The sequence below is a fragment of the Cheilinus undulatus genome, linkage group 15, assembly GCF_018320785.1.
Source record: "Cheilinus undulatus linkage group 15, ASM1832078v1, whole genome shotgun sequence".
NCBI classification, from domain to species: domain Eukaryota; kingdom Metazoa; phylum Chordata; class Actinopteri; order Labriformes; family Labridae; genus Cheilinus; species Cheilinus undulatus.
The window spans coordinates 17627634-17639648 of NC_054879.1; the positions used below are offsets into that span (position 1 = coordinate 17627634).

A 12015-nucleotide genomic window follows, 5' to 3' on the forward strand; every position below is an offset into this window, starting at 1 on the left:
TGAGGTTTGAAATTATAGCACATTAAATGATAAGCTTGATTTTTTTTTTTTTTCATAAAAATCACAATATCGAATGGCAGCGCTGCTTTGGCGGATGCTGCTCAATCAGTGTGGCACACTCAGTCTCTGGTCCGTTAGAAATGTAGGTGCACTGGTGGATGTATGTACACAGTCAGATCTCAGCGGGGCTTTAACTGAAGAGGTGGAACTGCCACTTTCAGTTTGAGGGCATGAGTGATTTATGCATGATATTTTTAACCTTATTTGCATTTTTTCATTTTCTGGCTAAAGGTGTGTCTTTTACAACCCATTTGTTGTAGAAGTTTTTTCTTATGCAGCACAGAAGTATCAAAATTTAATTTGGTGCAATTTTAACTTAAATGTCCAGCACTAAAGCTCATGGTCACCTTGCAAAACAATTTTGAAAATGCCACAAATCAATAAAAAGTAGGCAAAATAACAAATGGATTATACAGCAAAATAGTGCACATGGATCACAGGCAGTTATATTTCCTTTAATCAGTGTATCAGTCATTGAACAACATTGTAAAAAAGTGTACTATTTATGATTCTTCTAAATCTGCAAACAAAAGACTATGAATTGTAATATTAATTTTATATATTTTACCAAATGTTTTTTAACCTTCATGTGCACCTTTGTACCATTTTAGTACAATTTCATTTTTGTCTCAGGCATGAGTTTTGTTCACTTTTTTAGTATTGTAATTGAATTTTGAAAAATGTTGTCTTAACTCATACCCTATCCCTATAATGCACTATGTACAAAAATCCTGAAGTTTGTGTCCATAGTGTCCATTTTGGCCCCATCTTTATCCATTCTAAGTTGATTTTTTGATCCTGGAGCCATTAGAACATAAAAGCATGCATGCAATAAATGATTGACTTTGAATGCAGTTGATTGAAAAATACTTATATTTTCATTTTTCCCCATCTAAAAGAGCAGGGTTTGCTGTGACAGAACCTGGCCAGTAAGGGGTCAGAATTTGTCCAACTTATAATTTTTCATTTTTATGACAAGAAAAGATGTTGGCTGAAAAAAATTCTCAAAAAAAGCACAAGAAAATCTGAATGAATGATAATTGTGTAGTCTATACACAAGTGAGCTGTTTTTGTCCAAAGGGGCACAATCGTTAGGATTTTTAAAATATTTTTAATTGGTTAAAAAGAAACAATGTGTATAAATCAGTGTTGCTGAAAACCATTGGCATATATCAGGCTCTGATAACTAGAAGAAAAATTACTTTGCATGCAGTACATCGAAAATAACTGATAATTTCTTTTGTTCTCATCTAAAAGAGCAGGGATTTCCATGACAGAGCCTGGCCAGTAAGAGGGCAACATTTTTCAAACCTATGAATTGTTAACCTTTATTAATTGGGGAGGGGATGGTTAAAAAAATTAACAAAAAAGTTTTGAAAAAATATGAATGTGTAATACTTGAATAGCCTAATTTGTGAAATGAGCCATTTTGGTCCAAAGGGACACAAACGGGTGTAAAATTAAAGGGATGCATGAAGGATAAACATTCTATTCCCTGGATGTAAGAACATGCTGTCTTTTTTTAACCAAAATAGTGTTTAAGTAATATGTTATCATCAGGTAGAAAGACATAAAAATGATATAAGATATTTTTGAAATAAATGTGTTTTCTTAGATGAATGTTTCCCCTTTCCTGTCAGCTGTTGACAGTACTACAGATAACATCATGGGGGGAAACACTGCAGATTGAAAATGTCAATTTCAGACGTCATACTTTGCTCTGTGATACACCTGGGGTTTGGAAAAGCACACAGGAATCTGAACAAGATTCGCCAATTGGATGTTACTGAGAGAACATCTGCCGGAGCTACATAAGCACAACGAGCACAATCTCATGCACACAGACACGCAGGATATGACTGACTCCTCGTGACATGACTATTTGCTCTAATCTCTGTAAGGGTTCACCTGGTGTGCTACGTGCTTCAGTCTGAATAATGTTCCTTCTCTCCTCTGCCGCCTAACCCATACTGACCTTTGACTGCTTGACTTGTTTACCGAGATTAAGGATGCGATGCTGAAACATGTTCTGGATCAAACAGTGTTGCTGAGGCATAACAAATGTCAGCATGATGAAGGTGAGGACTCTAATGCTGTATTATCTTTGCAGCATTAGTGAATACAAGATGGGACGCAGGTGTGATAAATGTCCAAGAGAGGCAGACACACATTTCTACCTGTCTCCACCAGTGTGTGAAGGGGGTGCAATCTATTAAGCCGGGGGGGCTGGTGGTTGAGTCAGGGAATCTAATCCAAAGATGTTTGCTGGTTGACAGGGTGGAAATGGTGAAGAGACATGGCACAGTTTTGGCCCTGGGAGATTTCTGTCTGACAATGCCAGAGAGGATACAGAGAAGCAGGTTGAGGACAGAATTGGAAGGTCAACGTTGGATATACAAGTGTCATCTGATGCATCGTGGGAGAACAGCCTCCCAATGATGTTGCGGTCTGTTCGACTTCAACAGAGACATCTGAAACAAAAATGGAGATTGATAAACAACACATCATAATTTAAGTCCACTGTATCTATCTGTAAGTTTTTCTGTTATGCTACACTGTGTGAACTGAATCTCAGAGGACATCAAGTTTGACGTGTGCAGACTGTACGATGACAGCTCCCACTAAACGCCACTGAACTCCATATGCCGCAAGTGCCATGGTAAATAATGTAGCAAAGCAACAACAAAACTGTTGGAACTGTAGTATTCATATGCTTGGAAAAACATCTGAGAACAAACAGACAAAAATGTTTGGATGTGTAAATTGAGCTTGTCCTCAATTTACACATTCTAACGTGGCAAGTGTAGCTTACATAGCTCCCTTAGCTGTGTAAGCTATGAAGAGAATGTAGCTATGTAGCTAATGTAGGTAGTAAACTTAGGTAGTAATTATATAGTTAGTATAACTATGTTAGCTTTAGCTAGAGCTGACAAAACTAAAGCAAGTCACAGTTTGTGTAACGACTAAAATGGATGTATACATAATCTAATGTTTTTCTGTTTTATTTTTTATTACTATTATTATTGCTGTTATTATTAACATTATTATTATTATTTCAAGATGTATTTTGGGCTTGTTTTGCCCCCAGAATAGTGGGTAAAACAGGTGTGAGAGGGTAGGGAATGACGTGTTGAAAGAGCCACAGGCTGGACATGTGGCACAACCTAATCAACCTGTGCCCCCTCTCTTTTATTTATGAACCGTGCTTAGTGTGTAATGTTTGCAACGTGGTTGTTTCATGAATGTAACTGCCAGACCTTGTTTATGAATAAAGCTGAATAAAAAAGAAAAAAATTGAAATGCAGTGTACCAGCAAATTATGGTACTTCCACTCTGAAATAGACGCCGGTCTGTGAACGGTCTGCGAGAGTGGCCATCAGAGATATATGGTCTGCAGCCAGACCCCTCTCTCATGAGGGAGTATGAAATCTCATTTTAAGTGACCATGATTGTTCACCTTGGCATTTCACCCAATAGTGTAGATATGGTATAGTTAAAGGTCACATATTATGCAAAATACACCTTTTCAGGCTTTCCTAACAAAGATATGTGCCCCTGGCCTGTCTACAGTTCCCCCAAGAGTCAGAACCCCTTCCATCTTTCAGAAAATGTGTGCTGAAACAAGCCGTTCATGTGAGGAGTTAGCATCACCCCCAGGTTCAGCTGGCCCTCCACGCTTGGAGGAAAGTTCTGCCCTCCTCTCCTGATCCTCCACTCAGATCTCATCTGAGAGGAGAATCAGGAGAGCCACTTTCAATTCCTGAGAGGGCCGTGGTCAGGGGCAGAGTCAGACTGCTCAGCAACATTTAATGTCAAAGAAACAGTTTGTTCTGAGCAGGGCAAAGGGGTTTTTAGACATGCAAAAATCCAATACTGGAGTGTTTTTTTCAGCAACAAACTTCACAGGCATATTTTGGGGACCTCTGAGACCGATGTAAACTTGTCTTAAAGGGGTAAAATATGTGACCTTTAAGTCTGGGCCATTTGAGAATCAAAGTACGGAGAAGAAGCTAATGAAAATATTGACTGGAGAATGATCATTGAGTTACAAAATACTTTTTAATTCATACTATATCAAGTCAGTCAATCATAAAATTAGTCAATCAGTCAGTTTTTATTTGTAATGTGCCATTTCATAGCATATATTTTCTCCAGACATTTTACAACAGAGGGTAAGTGAACACTGTAGTCTTGGGTGTGAGACTACTGTGAAAAAGAGAGATGGGAGAGACAAACAGAGCAACAGCGATGGATAAAGTACACTTATAGCATTCCTGGACATCCATGTGAGTCTTATTTCCTTTGATATAATTAATGTCAATAATACGGTAACAATATGTGTAGTATTAGTATAAATAGTCATGTATTTTGGTTTGGTAGCCTTTAAGTCACTGCTTCCAGGTTATGTTACCACAAATAACAAACAAACATTTTTATTGTTTCTTCTTGTTTAAAAAAAAAGCCTAAATACAGATCAAGTGTTTCCTGACTAAATAACATTCAACAGTCTTGGATCACCTGAAATTAGCATTGCTAGAGGGGTGTTGGGACTCAGCCTGATCTCCTCTAAGAAGTAGGGTCACCAAAAAGGTTTTGCTTTTGATCTGAATCAGTCGCACAACTCCCACACTAGCTCTAAACTGATACTGATCATTCCCCAAACAGCAGCAATGTTTCAGGCATTTTACGCAAATAAACAAACAGCACAAGCTTTTATTTTTCTTGTGAGAAAAAAATTACATGCCTCTATCCACTTATTGCAAATGCTTTATGTCAGAATCGAGAGCTAATAATGGAGTTAGATATCAGATCTATTGGTTTAAGAAAATGATTTTATCACCACTGAAGGCTGCGGAGGCTCATTCTATATGGACAGACAAATTGAGCTGTGGAAAAAAGATGAGGTTATGTCAGTGTCAGATTTCTGAGAGAAACACATGCTCTGGTTTATACATGTAAAATAATTAAAATATATCCCACTGACCTTTTCTCTGACCCTCTTTTAAAAGCTGCTCTGCTGACAGGCTCTAATTAACATTAGCCTCCAGCAGCTGACTGGTGTCTTCTGGGAAGCAGAGAACAATCCTGGCCAGGCTGTAATGCTGTAAAACACAGCCAAAGGCCATCAGTTCATCTGTTCACCCTCCCCCCTATTTGTCTTATGTGCTTTCCTCCTCCTCACACCACCACCATATCCTTTTCTACCACTCCAGTAAAAATTAAAGCTGGAAAGAAGTTAACAAATACACCTATTAAAGAGGCTTTCTCTATTTTAACCTTCAGTGCTTTTGTCCACATTATCAGTCAAATAGCTGACTGGCAGCTAGCAGCAAGCTCATGGGGGCATGCAGGAAGGGAATGAGTTATTAAAAATCAAAATGGATCCAATGAAATAATCAACATGCTGATGATTTTACATCCTAATAGTATGGGGCTGATACCCTTTACGTGATCATTGTTACTGACCATAAAGGACAGAGTCTGATGCCTTTAGTGCCTGCCACTGGCAGAGCAAAATCTGAATTGAGGAAGAGCCAGGAATTAAAAGAAATAATTCCTGATGTTATTTAATGTGTTGATGATGACATAGTTAATCCTCATGGATACTATTTTACATACAGACTTTACATGGGCTCTTGCTAACCCTTCAGGTAGCATTCGGGGATAATTTCCAGGTAACTGAAGTTTTATAGCCCATGCTTGTTTTTTTTTTCATTAAAGTAAAAATATTTTCCACAGCTCTGCAGCAAAATAAACGCTGCTTTTTCTCAATGTCCAAGAAAAATTCAGATGGTGTTAAAATGCCTCATGAAAACAATTTTCCATTCCTCTCACCAGCGATATGTAGTACAGACAAGTACCCCCTGTGCACCTGCCATTTTTCACTGAAAAAAAAATCAATCAGCTACATCAGGGGGCTCATTTTCATCATTACTCCATTGACTTTTTTCCCCAGCTAAATTTTCTGTACCACTACCTGGTGATGGAGCTCACAGCCATGGAGAGCATGCCTCGATGACATGCTCTTTGTATTTGCTTTAGAGTTGTTAGCTGACATTTAATGAATGCCCTCGTGTTACTGTGAGCCTCACCTCCCTTTATTTGTCTTGCTAGGTGAGATATTTATAGCTCTTTGCTTGATCTCTCGGCTGCTCAGAGGCATGGTCATCACCACAGCTGCCCTTTCACAGTGAACCTAGCATAGGGCAGTGAAAGAATTCAGTTTTACATGATACATTTAATGGAAAAGAGCAGAAATTCTTTCAGAGGCAGTCGTCTGTGCCATCTAGGACCTATCTCTTTATAAGTAGGAACTGTTTTAAGTTGAAAAAAGTCTTTGGGATGCTTTTTTTTTACCAAGTGAAATCCAAAGTTTGTGTCTTAACACACTTATTTTGGATTTAGACCATTAGAAAGTTGTTCATCTCTTTCCTGGCTTGGCTTAATTTCTTGGATGTGGCTTTAATGTCAGTAATATGCTTACAAATATGTAGTATTACTTACCATGTATTATTGTATTCTAATATCAGCATAGGCAACTCAGATGATCATGAAAAATAGAGGACTGCTACAACAGTTGAAACTGAGCAGCTCTCAGATTCACTGTAACTTTTCTGATAATCATAACAGATGTATATCAGAGTCAGTGGGCAGTATACACTCATGCAGTATCAGCTGAGATGCCCCTGTTTCTTTTCAAAGCAATGAATACAAAATCAAATATTTGGATCAGGCCTTCAGATACATTATTGGAAGACTACTGGGGCATAATTTCCAATGTTTTAACCTCCTGAGACCTGAACTTTTGTTTGGAAAGCATTTTTAGTTTCTCCCCCTTATTTGGGATGAGTCTGATGTTAAAATATCAGCCTCGTCTTTATACTGGAGGGTCTTGGAAATTTTCTTTTCCAAAATCCAAACAAATTCTCTCAAATTTAAATAAATCACCTGAAATATTTTTGAAAATTCTATAACGTATCTATCCTATAAAAAGTACCCAAAAATTTCTTTGAAAATTCTTTAATTCTTTCAGTTAAAAACTCCATGCAAATAAACAAAAAATTTAAGCAATTCCCTAAATATTGAAGCGAATTTCCCCTAAAATTTCTTAGCACATTAAAAAAGGAAATATGGGTGGGGGAAATATAGCAGCCCGTGATATCATCTGTCACCATGGAGAATTACCCCGCCCCCCAATGCTACAATATAAACAGTTAATTTCAATACAGTCTGTTGTTAGCTGATGTCACTGCCTTCACTGAAAGTTAACAGCCAGCTACATGCTATGTTCTTGTTCATTGTGAGGTAAATTTCCTAAATTGATCAGCCACAGTGGCCTACAGGTTGTTAAAAGTATGACAACGGAGACATTTGTACCAGACATTAAATAGATTTAACTCCCAACGTCACAGAGCAAGGCAACTGAGCACTAGCCAGAGTTCACCGCAAGGTCAGGGGGAAGGCTAACTGCTGGAGTGCTTGTCTATTTTTCATTTGAACCAGGTGCAGCAGGAACAAATATGTTGCCTGCTGGAGGTGTGCTATTTCACTTGTCTTTAGTCCTGGATAATTAAAAGAAACAGGCTGTGGCTTTGTCTCTCTCAAAGCAGCCACAGTTCAATTTCTGATGTCGGTTAGCCCCAAGATGTTTAGCTAAGTATTGAATGATGGACATATTCTTTTCCTGCCAAGTCTGTCACAGTAAAAGCCTCCAATGCTAACCCTCATAGAAGACTTAAATTTCAGAGAGCAACCTCAGGAAAATTAGTCTTTTAAGCATCAACTTAACAAAGACGTCTCATACACAGGAGAGAGACTTAAGTTCACGTAACTCAGAAAATGAGATATTAGAAATACCTGAAGAGTTAAATATAGAACGAGAAAATGAAACTGTGATTTTTAGCTCTAAAATGTCTGCCTGTCATGAAACAAATGTGATTTTTTCTCTGGTGGTAAGGATGTTCCCAGACGCATTTCGAACAGGAAATCAGTGACCATTAAGTGAAGTTACAGCAGCCTCTAGTGGCGGGAGGTTGATTACAGTTTGAAAGAGCATTATAGACCAGGAATTCAAGTCTGTGTTTATTAAAAATTATAGGTAATAGTCTTACCCACTTGGGACTCTTGTGTCGGCTAATTTGATAAATGAATTCAACTGTTTAACCATGCGCATCCGTATCTGGTGGTTTAAAAAAGAGAGTTACATAGGCTAAGAGTAACATAGCTGCAAAGCAGACATAGGATTTCTCCAGTCAGGTTGTAGCATTTGTTTTTTTTTTATTTGGAAGGATCATATTTCTTGTGAGTGGGTGTGACTCTGGCTGATTCAACCATCATGCTCATACATCCTAGAGCAGATATTACAGCTTGTTTTCATGATTTTTAAGCTTGATTTTACAAACTTAGACATGTTTTTCATGACTGAAAATTGGCCTGGTGGTTCATAACACAGTGGCAAGTCATAGAACAAACCTACAATACAGATTTTTAATCACTTAACAGGGACAGATTTATGATGTTGCTACTGCTACTGTGAAAACTCAAACACAAGGTAACACAGACACACAGTGTTAATCTAGCAATTGCAGCATGACAATGACTTGTCCAGCTCATTAAATGCTGTTTGAATGGACAAAACAACTCTATTAGTCAATGTGTGCTACATAGGAAAGGATTAAAGAGACTCCTGGTAACTGATAATTTGTCCTGACATCCCTATTATTATTTCTCAAATGGATTTCATAACTATGCCTCAGTATTCTCTGAAAAATGCACATGGCTGGATAAAAACAGTAAAATAGCCTTGCCTGCAATTTGTCTTGACATATTAAAAAATACAGCTATTAGATAAAGGTAGTTTTTTCATGGGGGTATGAACTTGACGCCAAATAACAGAACATGTTTTTACCATTTTTACATATCATCATTTTTGTGGCAATGACTCCTAAAAACAGTGTTGCTGATGACCAAACATTGGATAGAAACCTTTTCAGTTGCATTCTTGATGTACTTTTTGGTTCATCCAGCTAAAATGAAGCGTTAGTTAATGCGGGACATGGTACTGACAGCCAACTGATCCTAACTATCACCTCCCAGCTCCCACAGCCAATCACAGCTCTTTCTTTCAACACAGCAGTGTATTTAGATATGACGTACTTCTCACTAATCCCTGATTGCATTAATGCTGATGCACCATGCTGCTGCTGCTGGCAAAACTTCACCTCCTCCACCCCAGCTTCCTCCTTTGTAGGATAAAGCTTGTTGCACCCACATAATCAGATTCATGCTACTATGGATTAATGGCTGCTGAACCCAATGTATTATATTCAGTATGCACTGTCATAAATATATCCATTCATATGGGGGTTTCTAGCTATGCTGCTTGACTAACCCAGGGAGCATCTTTTTGAGGAGATCCTTCTCCACCAAGTAAAACTGTATACCCATTTGGCAATAAAACTGTAAAATGTACAATGAGAGTGTTCCAGATTGAACAACAGTAAACAGAGATTTAACAAGGTTGCTATGAAAACTGCAGGTTAATGTGTTTGAAATGATCCCATAATAAATAAAATATTAAATAAAATACAGTGCACTGTACAGTCATTTTTGGTTGATGCCAGATAAACTAATGGTACTTAGGTATTCTCTCTGATATTTAAAGGATCAGTAATTTTATTGTTCTATTATTTTTGTGGCAAGAGTGGGTGGGGTAATAGTCTAATACTGAGCCACATCTATTCCTATTCACCATTTAAACAGAGACAGTTCATTTTGAAGTTCAACTATCTACAACAAGCCAGTCATGACTGCCTAATAACCACAGCAGCTTGACTCAGCTTTGTGTTTGCAGCCACTGAGGTCTTCCACCCATTTCGATGCTGACCTTATTCCCAGCATGTGTGATGTGATCCAACATGACATTTAAGTATGTCCCCTGGACCATCGAAGAGCTCTTAGTGCTCCATGCCTTCAGAAGGAGCCCTGCTCTCGGGTTTTGTATTGCGTCCTTGAGGGATGAACCGATCATCTCTTGTTTTCAAAATGGACCGTTGCTCTGAGGTGGGAAGAGCAAGACCACAGAGCCGCTCCTAAGGCAGCCAGGTAGGTGGAGGGGTGCAAATGAGAGCCACTACGAGGAAGAAAGGCATGTTACAGAATGTTTTTTTAATCAGATCTATGATACCACCAGTCCCTTGAAGAATGAAAAACTCAAGTGCTAAATAGGATTGTGGTCACAGTGATCTCTAAGAGCAATGAAGTGTGTTAAACACATGAAGGTTTAAATCTCTTGACCAATGTGGCTGCAGCTTTACCCAAAGGGAGGAGAACTGTAGTAATAGAAATCAATACACCACTGGCATATCAAATCTGACTTACTATGATGTGTGAAGATAGCAAAAGAAAACTGATAAATTGATGCTAAGAAAAAGCTGATGCTGGTTGAACTGTTGGATTTCTTTGCTGTATCTGTATTTTTTCATTAGATGACAACCTAACATGGGTCAGGTGACCTGTAGTTATCCAACCTCCATTAAAAAGGCCCAATACCTGATACTGTTGTTGGGGTTTCTAGCCAGGATCTCAGGGGTAATCACTGGTACCTAACAACAATGGGAACAAAAGATGAAGCATCAGGCAACAGGCTGTGAAATGTTAGACAGTGATGTTGTAGCTGAAGTGCAGATCTTAAATTGAAGTTATGTGGGTGTTGGATGTTTTTTAGAAAATCCCCCATGAGAGTAGGGGTGAGAAATGTTCTTTGCCAAAGGAAACAGAGACAGAAATTGCATTTATACCTCTTTTCTGGGAGATGCACTGTTCAAAGGTGAACTACCAGCCTCCTCATGTCACCTTCCATTAGAACAAATAGCATTGTTGCAATGTCAAAGCACATAAATGCAACCTTCTATTGATTACCTTTACCAAGTTTGTTTAAAGTGAAACAAATCATCTAAATTCATACAGTACAATGCAAAGACTTGTTTACTGCCAGTGCAGCCTCTCTGTAATATGTAAAACTCAGATCTTTTTTGGACTTCAAACTGTACAGGTTGTGAACTGACCTGTTGTTTGTTCAATTTCCAACTCTATTGTATAGTGGAAATGAGTGTGTACGAGTGTGCAAGGAAATCAGATGTGCTTTCACTATTGTGCTTTAATCTGGTAGACATTTTGTTATTGAAATGTAAATACCTAGACGTCTGATATCTGATGTCATCACACCGTGTATAGTAGGGCTGCTGCAAACATTTTCAGGGTCTAAACCCTTATGCCCCCCTTGGGCACTTTTGAACATTTTTCACTTTTTTTAAATTTGGTGATCAGTTTGGCTGTTACACCTTCTGGTATGCATTTTTGTAAGAACTTTTCTTTTTAGTACAATTTTTGAAATGCAATGTCTTTTACTTTTACATGACTTTTATATTCTTTTTGCACCCTCTGGGCACCTTTGAGGCAAAAATGTCCGTTCATATTTTTCTGCTTTTTTCATCAATCACTTAAACAACTTCCAATTTGTTCAAAAATACTTAATATTAAATCATTTTCAGGATTTTAACCCTTTAAATGCCAGTTTGATTATTTGAATTCTTCATTATTTATTGCAACTAATATTAATAATAATGTATATTATTTACATGTAATAAATAGTAGGGAGATGGCGCTTCAGTGGTGATTAGCATTTTGGATATGTCAAAGGTTAGCAACAAATTAATTCAAATGCATTAGTATTTTTTATGTAGAGCCAGAAAATCCCCCTGCACGCATTCAAGCATAAAAATTCCCCATTGTCTTCAATAAAACCACATTTTTAATCTCACTGCCATTACAGTATAACAACATGCATTCAGTAATGTCAGCATTTCATTTTGAAGAAAAGTAGTGATATTTGATATTTTTACTGTATTCCACCAGTTTTTATGCATAATGCATGGGACTCTTGTATTTTTGCCA

The 12015-nt window shown here is 37.8% G+C and overlaps 1 protein-coding gene across 1 annotated transcript in view; it reads left to right on the forward strand.

Annotated features, from left to right (window-relative positions):
• The window catches only part of LOC121522709 (acid-sensing ion channel 4-A), a 109726-nt gene that overhangs the window by 39419 nt on the left and 58292 nt on the right, over positions 1-12015 (forward strand). The gene's annotated exons all lie outside the window — the stretch shown is intronic.